General features: G+C 40.7%; 1 protein-coding gene across 2 annotated transcripts in view; it reads left to right on the top strand.

Annotated features, from left to right (window-relative positions):
• Positions 1 to 13,149, top strand: part of RUNX2 (RUNX family transcription factor 2) — a 147,869-nt gene that overhangs the window by 45,832 nt on the left and 88,888 nt on the right. The gene's annotated exons all lie outside the window — the stretch shown is intronic.

The following is a 13,149-nucleotide window of genomic DNA, read 5'->3' as shown; positions in this document are numbered from 1 at the left end:
CCCATGGTCAATACAGGCAAGAAACCAGTTCCTCCAAAAGCAGACATCTTTGTTTGGCCATTAGATTTGCTCTGTAGAAGCCACTGACTGCATTCATGAGGACTGAGCTCAGCTATCCTGTGTCAAGTCCTCTGGGCTATGTTGTCTTCCTCCACCTGTCTTTCCAAAGCACCTCACACAGATCCTGACTCAGATGTGCCAGCTCCATGGTGATTTTTTAGGTAGCCCAAGGCAGCTGTAATGGCATTAGAAGCTTAATTTTAGGCAAGTGGATTGAGCCTTAGGTCACTATTGAGTATCACGATAGCTTAAATAGCAATAAATATAAACAGTTACTTTTAGTCAACCAAATTTAGGTGTCTGAACCTGGAACTCAGCTCTCCTCTAGCTGTCATTTGTCCAAGGAAAATAGCAGTTATATATAGTTACTTTTCACTTTAACATGAGATATACAAATTGGAGTATTATATTGCTTGAGGAAAATTTGCAGGCTTCTGAATCCTTTGTATCCTTAGCAAAAACACATCTGGGTCATTTGCCAGGGAGAGCAGGTGGGATCCTCAGGTTAACCATTTCCATATGACAAGGTTAGATTATTATGGACTCCAATCATAAGCCTTTGGAAGGTAAGTGATAATTAGCCAGAATACTGAGCTTTCTTCTGCAGAAAAAAATACAAGCAGAGGACATTAGTTCCTTCTGGATTGCATATACCTATAATGAAAGTTTTCAGAATCAGTCCATTCAAAACAGTAGTTTCTTGAGACATAGGAATAGTGCCAGCAATTTGCATCAAATTACTTACTGGACTGCAGAATAAATAACATCAGCCACAGGTTGCTAAAGATTTAATTTCCTTAATGTTCTGAAACAAATTCATGTTATTTGACCATGCAGAGCGGGTAGAATGCTGAGTTTATGGTTCTTTAACACTTCTTACTTCTCAGGGTGGGTGCCCAGTGGTGGTAATCTGTGTACATTAGATATGAGATACAAATATATCAGAGAAGCTTTTTTCCCCCTCTGAATAAATATTTAAATATTTAGGGCCAAATTCCATTGCTAAACATATGAACACAGCTCTCTTTGAGCTCATTGGACTGGTGGATGTGTATCTAAGGGCAGAACTTGGCCCTTAGGTTTTAGATTTTAGCACCAAGCTTCCAATGTAAAATAACGTGTGATCTGTAACACACAGGAAAGCAGCAAGACCTGGTTTTAAAGGAAGGGTACAATTACATATTTCCATCTTTCTTTTGGATAAAAAGTACTGCTTTTAACAGAGGTCCTGAGAATATCCTTACCTCTTGCCCAGACAGTCTTCCTTTTGTATAAGGTGCTTCTCTGGCAGCTTTGGTCATTCCTGTAGCTGAGAAGCAGAGCAGAATACTTTTTTATTTCTTTGCTACTTCTCTCCAATTTCCATTCTGCCAGCTTCAACTTAGTATCATGATGGAAAATACAGAGCCATTTTAAAATACACTTGCACTAATGATTTAGATACGGTTTTTAAATTATGAAAAAGTCAGGATGTTGATTTTAAACTATACACAGTGTGTTCAGATCAGCCAAAGGACATACCCAGTCGACCTTCCCAATGAGCCAGTATTACAGCTGGGATCAGCTAAAGCATTTTTACTGGGAAATGTCTACAGAGTGCCAGACAGAGCTCTTGAATCAGGAGAGATTCTTTCCCTATGCTTGCTACCTCTTTTATCCCTCCTTTTTAAAAGTATTTGTAAAGTATTTTGATTTTTGAGTGGGGTTTTTTTGTTGTTTTTTTTTTGTTGTTTTTTTTTGTTTGTTTGTTTTTTTTTTTTTTTTTTTTGGTTGGTTGGTTGGTATTTTAAGGCTTACATTTATCTACCATCCAGGGCCAGGAAAGATATTAAATGGCTGCATGGTATTCATGCAATATTGTGTGACAGGACATGCAGTGCGACAGAAACCTCTACCAATGCCATAAAAAGGGAGACAATGCCAAAATGCCAAAAAAAAGGAAAAAAAAAAAAAGACAATGACCAAAAAAAACCTCAACTCGAAAGAAAAAAAAAATCCTACAAGTGTAGTGATTGACCCCTCTGAAATTTCTCCAGGATTTTCAAAATTCTTCAAAAATTGCTCTCTCCAATCTAATATAGCTTGGTATTATCATTATCCAAAAAATACTCAGGCTGACTGTTATCAACTCTGTGAGCCTACTGAACAGTGGGTTTTGTAACTGTCAGGATCTTGTTGGGAATTTAAGTTTTTGAGGGATAGAGGGCTTTTGGATGATTTCTTATGAATTTCACTGTCTACCTTTGATTCCTTTTCTGTGGTAATATGCTAATGCTAATGGGATCCAGCACAGCAGAGAAAGATCTTGCACAGTTTTAAAGTTTTACAGATGCAATTATATGTGAAAGTAGACTGCTAGCTTCCTCCAGCCTTTTTAAAATCCTGCACAGATAGACAGACAGACAGACAGATTAAACATTAATCCTTCTAAAAATGTTGCTCCATTTGTGGCCAAAATAGTATTTTATTGCATTTATTGCAAAGGTCAACTAGAAGTTGTTCTGTACAGAATAGCATCTTCTTTTATCCACTTGAAAAATAATTTCTGCTTCGGTTTCCTTCCTCATATGCCAACTTATTCTTTGCATAATTGCAAAAATAAGTACCATAGAAAAGGCAAATCCCTTGTACAATCCAATTCTTTTGGATTATATTATGATGCTTCCACAGAACTGGTCAATTACTTACGAACATCTAAGAAATAGAGATACCTAACCCAGTCTAGTTTGGCAAAATAGTTTCTTTTGTTTTTTCACATGGGCTCAGAAGTGTGCATAGTGTGTGAAGAGCCTGCAAGACTCAGCATTGTTTATTCTGTCAGGAGCCTCACATAGTGAGAGCTCTGATCACTTACTTACAGCATGGGTATTTTCTTCCACTAACTGTTCTTTAAATTAGTATAATCTTTGGCAATTGGTGTGTGGCCTTTAATTCTGTATTGATGTAGATGATAAGGGACTGTACATTAAAAGTCCTGCTTATCATCTGACATCCTGCAAGTGTATTCCAGCACAGAGATTCTCAGGCCATGCTGTCAGAGGGGACTTTGCACTATCCCAGGTTAACTGATGTGGGCCTTTTAGAGCATGGATATTTTGGTAGGCATGTACCTGCCCCAGAGAAACAATGTGTTTTTGACAACTGCTGTCAAAACACCCACCCACTCTCTAAACATTTTGGAGCAGGGTTGAAAACAACTGCTCATCCACTGTGGACAAAGTCAGTGAGTTCAACACCTATTGTAACAAATTCTTGTGTGCATTCCAAGGTAAATCCTATGCAGCCCTCAGCAGGGCTATGGTAAGCAATAAACTTACCGGACCTTGTCCACACCAGTGAGGCAGCTACTTTTACTAGTACTTGAGTGGATCTGAGGGTGGAAAACTATTTTTGACACCACTCATCAAAAACAGGTCATTCTTCTAGAGAAGACAGAGCCCCAGTAACATTACAGGCCCCACATGCTGAAGTACAGTGGGGTGAGTTAAGGACAAACAATCATCAGTCAGAAAGGTACTTATTAATTTTAAATTCAGAATACTTTTGTTGTGAAATGTGGAATTAATGAAGTTTGTATTGATAATTTAACACATGATAGAAGAAAAGAGGCAAACATATTGTGTGCATCTATTAAATCAGGTGATCTTAATAATAGCCCAGTTCCCCTTTCACACCAAGGTAAATCAAGGGGTAGAGCTGAAAGCCACTGAGTTACTTGTACATGAGAAGCACATATTTCTGTAAACATGGTAAACCTTCTTCTTACTTCTTCTTCTCACTTCTTTTTCTCACTTAGTTTTCATGACTGCCTTAAATACTTATAATAAATAGTCTCTATTGGATGCAGAACATAAAATGGAGAGAGGAAGGAGCATGGTGATGGGAATACAAGATGGGCAACCAGGAGAAACAGTGTCTGTCCCATTCTCATGTACCCTGAGATACAGAGCAAACAGCATTCAGACTTACTAAACATTCTGAACACACTGAGAGCTCTCTGTTTATTTCAGATGTGTAAAATGCCATAACTTGCCAGTAAATGGAGCTGGGCATGCAAGTGCGTGCATGAAGATAACATATTAGTTACAAGAATTATAATTGTCCTATCATTATCTTTTCTTTCTTTCCTGAACCAGAGTAAATGTGCCATAATCTAGCAAGAATCTCATGATAAGTAATGTTAGAAATAGCTTTTTTTTTTTCATTTTTAGCTGCCAACTGTCTATTTTAGACATAACATCACCCTTTACTGTAGGCTTCCACATAAAAGCAACACTAATAGTAATGTCTGTAAGCAAGCATGAATGATTGGCTTCAGATTCTTTACCAAAAAGGGAGTTTATTTACTCCACACAGGTCATAAATTTCTTTAGAAAAACGATCAGTGGTAATCTACATGTGGTGTTTAGTAAATAGAGCTTCTCTGCTTCCCTCAGTCCATGTTCTTCAATTGTCAAAAACAGTGAAAGATGGTTTTTTGGTGCCTAAAAATACAAATTATTCCTGCTCTCTAAAATGTAGTGGAAATAATAAGCTGAAAGACTTAACATGTTCTTCACCAAGATGGACATTTGGACATGGAAATACAAAAGGATAACGTGAGTAACTGGAAGCAGCAAGGTAGCTGAAGTCTTGCCTCTGCTTCTCTTACATGAAGCAGTATCGTATTCCATGGAGGCTCCCATTGAAATCAGTGGAACAGCAGACAGAATAAGCATTTTCTCTCTTTTCTTAACAAGTTTTTTAAAAAAGAAAAAAAAAAAAAAAAAAAAAAAAAAAAAAAAAAAAAAGAAAAAAAAAAAAAAAAAAAAAAAAAAAAAAAAGGAGGGTGGAATCTGCCTTTTCACGTAGCGGGCTTTTATCTGCTCAAAAAATCGCGCTAACCTCAGGGTGCCAAGCACAGTATCTTTGAAAGCATTCCAGGGATGGGAAGAGCTCCTCTATCTTCTCCACTACAAAGGGGAGCTTGGTAATAATGAGAGCTGCTGTGGTCTTCCAAGAAAGGTATTGCATCTGCTTTGCCCCCTCTGAAGACCTGTTGCTTGTTCCTCCTGAATACTTCCAGGTTATGTCATTCTTCTTATATTTCAAATAGAAGAATGTCTTAGTAACTGTCTTCGTGTTGAGTTTTGTAGAAGACAGAGGATTCTCCCTTGCTTTTCAGTATGTGCTTTTAATAAACTATATAAATATTTATATAGTAAACTAGAATAACAGGTTTTGGTATTACATCACATAAGCTCCTAATATCATAATGCTCCTAATATCCCAAGGTCAGAGAACCTTGTTCACATTTGAATGTCTACTGTTAATGGTGAAGATTTTAATTATTCTTGCTCCTTCTAGGGCGAGACCAGCATTTGAAACAAATAGTTTAGAACTTACTGTGCTTATCATAGCTGAATGATGAAGTGTGTTGTGAAAGAAATGTCCAGAATTTGTACATAACTATTTTTTCTATCACTTCAAAACAGACTACTGAAAAAAAATCTGTAGAGAACTTTGACTTCTGAACTAAGAGTATAAGCCAGATTTCAGCCTGTAAGGAATTTTTATGGTTGAATTATAGACTTCTAAAAGACAGAATTTAAAACTGAACTGCTGACAGTCATTCTGATTATATTTTTTCTAAGCTACTATTAACTAGGATGAGACCTTAAAGGAGGAATAGATCCCATCTCTATCTGCTGACTCAAGAGTTTCTTATCCTGTCCTGTAAAACAGTGCTGCCTGCTGTCAGGGACAATATTGGTCAGACTTGACTGGCTACAGATCCAATCCCGTCTAGCAAGCCCAGTGCTGCCATGGAGGCTTTGCAAAATTCAGCTGCCAGCTCCTCCATCTGTACTGAGCACGCGCGAGAAAAACCTCAACAATTTTCAGCAGCTTCTAATTCAGCCAAGTTCGGGTGGATCCTTTTGGTCAGGGACAACAAAAGGAACTTATCTGCTTTTTCCTCCTTATTCCTCTCCTACTCAATAAAACTTCCCATCCTAGCTCTGAAATAGATATTGGGCTGAAATCTTAAAATGTTGTGAAACAATGTGTTTTCTCTTAATGCCGATCTTAGAAGTAGCAAAAGTATTTCTGCTGCAAGTTTCCAAAAAATTCAGCTTGAGGCAGACTGAGGATTGAAAATATCATCCTGAACAGCTAAAAATTGGCAACATTATGAGAGTGAAAACAAGGTCTTATACTGGAAAGTGGTAGACAAGTTTAGCTGCAGATACTGCTGGCAGCTTCACCTATAACATTTTTTCTGCCAGATCTTTGTCTTCTATTACTAGAGAGAATCATTCCTATGATGTCTAATGTTTTGTCACCTGTCCTTATGGCTTGTTTTGGGACTGGCACTGTTGTCTCCTGTGACTTGGCTGCCAATTCCACAGCACTCAGCTTAAGGGATTTCTCCTGTTCTGCCCCCATACTCAAGGGCTGAAGGCCATACCTGATGTGGAGCGCACACACATTTCTGCTAAGATGTATGCTCAGCATTTTCAGGATTACATTATGTCACACCATATATATGATTATTCTTGATGCCTTGGTCTGGCTTGAATGAATTTTCAGGAAAGAAAAGGCAAAAAAAGTTGTTATAGTCCTTAAAGTGTTGGTTTGCTTTGCCCATTATGCTTGTTCAATATTTGCCATTATCATATGCTTCCTTCTGTTCCACTCCTGTAGATTACACCATCTCTGTCATAGTTGTCTGTTTTCATCCTTTTTAGAACAAGCTTGTCACTATTCAGTGCTTTTCTAATACTTCAGCTTCAAGACTTGTGTTATTAACAAAGAAATTTTCTCCTGCCATCCATGCTATTGAAAATAGATTTACAATGGGAATCGTCACCATTGCAACACTGAGAGAGTAAATGCAAGGATCTGGTGCTGTGCTTGTGGTTAGAAACATTAAAAACCCCTCTCCCACTTAAGACTGATTTACATCTTGTAGTATCTCCTGCGTGAGCTTTATGGAGCTTGTATCTGGCCAGAGAGCACTTCATTAGACTCCTAAAAAACAGCATGCAAATTTAGGGACTCTGCAAAGTTCCAGAGGTATAAACACTTTTTAATTACAGCTATACCACCCACTTTCCCCACAGTTAGTCAAGAGAACCAGTTTTCACTAAAGTCAACAGAAAAAATAACCATGAACTTTCTGGCTCGTGCTGCTTTTACATATGCTGAAATAAGGAAAAAAAGTAAGTTATTATTTTTTAGCCTTTATATCTCTAACACAGTGTACTGATTTAATCTGAATTCATGCAAGGGAAAAAAAAATCTTTTCCTTACTCTGAAGTTATTTAAACTGAAGCTGGAAGCAGTATTAATGGAAAGGGAAAAAGCTGGTCTTGCCATGAAAAATGACAGTTTTTCCCTAACTATGAGGACCATAGCAACTTCTTAAAGCTAATTTTTAGTTTGCATTTTTCAATCAAAAAAAAAAAAAAGTTTGAGAAAGACAGGCCATACATTTTTCGAATCCTACTACACATTCAGGTTTTTAGTGCCAGAAAGCACAGGTCATACTTTCTCCTTCCAACACTGTTACAAGATGACAAGTAGGCCGATATTTCTTGCTCCTCATGATGATGACATTGTCATTTGCTGCTTTAAACCTCTCTGAAATACATGCAATCCCAGTGGGGCATAAGAGGCTGCAGACAGAGAGGGAAATGGGAGAACTCTACAGTAGGACCCACGTCATACACTTGCAGTCCCTGCTTAAGAGAAGCAGAAAATAGATCATTTAGGAAAAATTCAGAAGCAGTAAACTTTGTTGTTTGTACAGCCCGTGTTTCACTGCGTGCTGTGGAAAAGCCAACAGTTTTTCAGCAGGGACAGGGCAGATTTCCTACCAGATTTCCAAATTTTTTTTCCTGGTATTATTGGGTGCCAAGCCCTGCTCATCTGTGGATCTCTCAGAATTTATATACATATTTTTCTATCTCAAAATGTATGTGGGTAGTAGTTAGGGCCATATTCTGTACTGAAAGAAAACTTGCTAAAAGTCTTGTCTGAGATCCCAGAGCATTCAGTATCAGATCCCGAGACAGAACACAAGAGTCTCATCTCTCAGTCCTCATTTCCTACTGAAAATGCTGGGGGGAAAAGTAAAATTCTCTAGTTCATTTTTTTTTATGCAGTCGTTTTGTAGCCTGTCTGTCAAATCTTTATGCTTTTGTTTGTATCAGGGACTATAAATGCTAAAAAGCAGTGCATGATGCTGAAATATTAAATGCTTCAACTAATTTCAAGACACAAAGAATCTCCTTTTATCTGGGCTGTAAATCAGTGGGGCAGGGATACAGTAGTTAAACAAACCATAGTAGTCCATAGTCCGAGTAAGAATGCTGCAGTTACAGAACTCATTACCACACGCCTACTTAGCAGACCGAATAACGTGCTAATCTGGAGTTACTATTTGTCATACTTAAGAAAAAGCAAAGAATAGCTGGGCAAACAGTCAACTTCCAACCAAATCGAAAGTAAAGCGCTGCCAAGAGACACTGGAGCTTATCTCGCCCCTACTGAAATGAATGGAAGTTCGGGCAAAACCTGCTCTAGCATTAAGTTTACTTAAGTTCACATATTTTGGCTCGATGCACACTTTCACGAGTGAATTAAAAAACTGGGGAAGGTAGATGTTGGAAACAAGAATATTGGCAATTCTTTCACTATAGTAATAATTGCTGACATTGCTGTAGTAGCCCTGGCTAAAAATATCAAGTACAACAACAAACCCAGTGAACCCATTCATTTATTCCCGTTTCACAAAGGCTATTTACATACACAGGGAGGCTCAAAATAAATTCTGTATTCATCATATTTGCAGCACATTCCAGCCCAGCAAACTGGCATCGAAACTATTTATTTAGGGAATATCATCCAGGTTAGAATCGTTCATATCTGATAATTATTTTTCATCTTGAACACCCAGTACTTACAACAGGGGCATACTGGGCCTATGTTTTAGAAATGTGATGGTAAACAAACTCAGTGCTCTTTAAAACATTACCTTTTTGTCCAAAAGCAGTCTAATTATGGCTGTATTCATAACACAGTTAAAAGTGAAAAAGCTAAAAGACAATATAAATTGCAGCAAGCGCAGCCATACTAATGAAAATTCGATACTGTAAAGTGGATCTGAAGGTGTTTGTTAAGATATAACTTGCAGCGCAAGCACATTTTTTCACCAGCCTCCTACAATTCTCTAAGATCTTAAAATATGACCCATTTTGCAACCAGTGCTAAAATTCCGAGAAGTTCTGAAATAAAACCCGAGGAAAGGCGAGCAGCAGGGTTGCTCTCCATTCCAGCCAAATCCAAGCCAACGTTCCAGATTATATATATCATAACATGAATGACTTCTTCTGAAAAATCCCATCCAGCTTTTATGTAGGTCCATAAACATTACTGGTACTTTTATTAATTTGTCCATAACCATTTAAATAAAATTCTAGAACTCTGAGCCGTGATCTGTTCCAGACTGTAGTAAGTTCCTGTTAAATGTGTAAATGTTCAGCAGAAAGATATTTTTGCACGGAGACTGAAAATCAGCTGTGCCAGATACCTGAAACTTTGTTAGGACACTCAGTGGAAAATTTTATTTTGACATTATAAATAACTCTGGACTATTTTAAGTGACCTTAAACTGGTAGCTTCCAGTGACTTATTTTAGTTTATCCTAATTAACTTTTTATTTTATTTTAGTAGGAAGAGAGGTGACTGTAAAATTTTCAGTGTGACTAATTAAAAGTGGAAAGGTATCTTGTTGTTTGAAATTAAATAAATCATGATTGTCAGGCTTATATAGCATTTGGATATAAAACAACTCTTTGCCTTCTTTCTAGCGCCTTTGGAATGGCTCTTTGGTAGTTTATTAGAGCCAGCTAAAGGGAGGAAGGAAGCCAAAAGAATCTATGGACATAAGTATTTTGCCAAAATAAGTATGAAAAAATTTATTTTTTGTATCACAACCACAACAACCCTGAGCTTCTGCATATATACTAATCCGTATAGGTGATGAGTAATTGTGCCTTGGAAAGGCCTGTGGCCACTTTTGGGGAACAGCAGATCCCTGTGGTTGTCGGGAGTAGTAGGGCGAGCTCAGGAGGGGTTTGCAGCGTTACCCACAAGGATCGCGTCTTCTCAACGGGATAGAAAACTTCCAGAGCCCTTCCAAAACCTTGGGACGGGAAAAGAAAAGGAAAAAAAAAAAAATCAACCGTGGAGGAAATGAACAAGAGGAGGGCACAGATCCCTGCGAGGCAGTGGGTCGGGGGTGCCGCTCCCCGCGGCAAGCGTGGGAAAGCCGCGGAGCGGAGGGAGGGAGGGATGGACGGACGGACGGACGGACGGAGGCGCGGCTGCGGAGCGGGGCCGGGTGGGCGCCCGGCGGGCGCGGAGCCGCAGCCGCGCTGCGCGGAGCGAGAGCTCTCCCCTGTGACCGATCGGCGGAGCTTGCGGGTTGTTCTCTGCTCCGGAGCCGAGCGGGGCAGGAGCCGCCGCCGCCTCTGCACGCACCTTCCCCGGGCACACCCGGGGTTTGCCCCGGAGGGGCAAAATTTGGGGGTAGCGGGGCAGGAAGGCGCGGGGGCAGTGGTGCCGCCCGGCAGGAGGAGGGCGCGGAGGCTCCGCGGGTGCAGAAACAGCCCCGGAGGTGCCCCCAGCACCAGCGGCCACACACGGACACCCCGAGCCCGGGAACGCCGCTCGGCCGGGGCAGCGCCGCTCGGCTTTTGCCGCAGGGTCCGGCTGGACAAACCCGGCTGGGTCGGGGTGCCGCGCTCGGGGCTCGGAACGGCTCTTGGAAGGGCCACGTCCCCCGCACCCCCCAGCGCAGACAGACAGACACACACAGCGCCCCGAGTCACACACAGGCGGCGAGCAAGGAGCACACACGCAGCGCCGGCTTTTTACAAGAAGGTGGAAGTAGCACGTCGGAGTAAAGCCTTAGAAATTAGAGGGCGGGTTGTGATAGGCTGTTATCTGCGCGGGGAGGCGGTGACACTTTCATACCATTGGGTATGTAAATGGTTTTTAATAAGATCTGCCCTTTTTTTTTTTTTTTTTTTTTTTTTTTTTTTTTTTTAAGGGAGAAAACAAACCAGACTCCCTTTACCTTAATAGTCTGAAGGGGGTTTTATAGCTTTCATTCATTCAAGGAAATGGTTTAGGCTTTAGACTACCGGCGACTTAGCAAAAAACTCTTTGGCACCAGATTATTCTTACTTCTTTTTTTTTTTTTTCCAGAAAAATTTTTAAAACCTTTTTTTTTTTTTTTTTTTTTTTTTTTCCCAAAAAATTTTTTAATCCTTTTTTTTTTTTTTTTTTTTAATTTAAACAAACAATCCTAAAAGTGTTAATGGAAAAAACCCGGAGAGAAGTGGAGATCGGAGACCGTCTCCTGCTCCCCCCCTTCTCCGTCCCTCTCCCCGTGGGTGAGAGTTTCTCCTCCTGGGGGGGATGCACATTGGTTTATTTATTTTGAAGGCTGCAAAAGTCTGAGGACTGAAGCACCACGTGCTGCTGACTCTCATCAGCATAATGATCGCCTTAGCCAGAGAGTCCTGTATATATAAACCACAAAAACCTAATCATTAGAAATCCCAGCCTCCAAAAACCACATTCAGGACAAAAAAACTGTGGCGTGGGTTTGTTATTTTTTTTTCCGGCTCCTTCATCTTCCCCGACCTCAACTTCTTGGGACCCAAAAGAAGTTTGTAGCTTTTGGTTGTTTTTTTTCATAATTATTATTTTTAACCCGATTTTCCAGAAAGAAAAATAACTCAAACAAAGCGACATTTTAATGATTTTTTTTTTTTTTTTTTTTTTTTTTTGAAAAAAAAAATAGGCAAGATTTTTGTTCGCCTATTCAACTCAACGGACTTGGATCCAGCAGCGACTTCATGTGAAGGACCGGGCTGCAACGAGGCTGCCTTTTCCTAGAATTTGCTTGGTCATATTTTAGAAATCAGCCTGAGGAGGGGTGTTTTATTGTTGTGTTGATTGTTTTTTTTTTTTCTCAGCTATGATCCCCGCTTCTTTTTCCCTGGGAATCCGAAAGTTCAACTTTTCTTAAGTCCTGATCCTCCGAAAGGAACTATCTAAAAAGTCTCTTTTAATTATCAGCCCGGTGACTTTCCTCTTTACCCCAACCACCCCAGTAACTTTGTTTCCCCGCCGAAATCGCTTCGGGAGCGCCTTTTTTTTGGAGGGGGGAGCCACTTTTCCCAAGCCCCTTCCCGAGCTCCCGCTTCCTGAAGCCAAAGGCAATAAGCGGGGAAACCCAGCGGCTCCTCGCCTCTGTCCCAGCGAGGCTTTTTGTTTGCTCCTTTTTTTTTTTTTCTTTTTTTTTTTTTTTCTGTGTGTGTGTCCGGAGGAGGAAGACTTCTTCGGAGGAAACCGGGACGTTCCCCTGAACCCCCCCTCTCCTCTCCGCTCCTCTCCGGGGCTGAGTTACGCTTACGATTCTGGCGGCCACCAGCAGCAGCAGCCCAGGAAGCTGAACCAGCAGCGAGTTCTACTTCTCCCAAGACAATTTTTGGAAAATCCGAAAAGGAAAAGAAGACGTGGAGGGAGGGGAAGAAAAAAGGGAAGAAACTCGAGCACTTGAGGGAAGAAGCGGTGGCTAGAAGGAGGGAAAAGAGCAGAGAGACTGTGCGAGAAGGAAGGAAGGAAGGAGGAGGAGAAGCGGCAGCGCTTTGCAGCTGGGCAGAAGCCGGGACCATGCAGTTTCCAGCCGGGCTGTGCTGAGAGGGGCAGCCCCGGACCCACCGCCAGCCTCTGCCTCCTCGCTGCTCCAGGCTGCAGGCGCCCCTAGACCGGCATCACCCCTCGCCCCGTCCATCTTTCTTTAAAAAAAAACCAACCAAAACAAACCAAAAACAGACTGATTTTTTTTTTTTCTTCGTGCGTTTAATCCGATCCTTTTTTTTTTTCTATTTTTTGTCTGATTTGCTTTTTTGCCCCTTATCCTCACCCCTCCACTTTTTCATTCACCCCTTTTTTCGCTAGATATATTTTTTTTACAACCCCCACCCCCCACTACACGCCTCCTCTACCAGCGATCCCCCTACCGCTCCC

The sequence above is a fragment of the Onychostruthus taczanowskii genome, unplaced genomic scaffold, assembly GCF_017590055.1.
Source record: "Onychostruthus taczanowskii isolate IOZ18803 unplaced genomic scaffold, ASM1759005v1 scaffold90, whole genome shotgun sequence".
Lineage (NCBI taxonomy): Eukaryota > Metazoa > Chordata > Aves > Passeriformes > Passeridae > Onychostruthus > Onychostruthus taczanowskii.
Note: the sequence above shows the minus strand (reverse complement) of the source record. Positions and strands in the feature narration are given on the sequence as shown.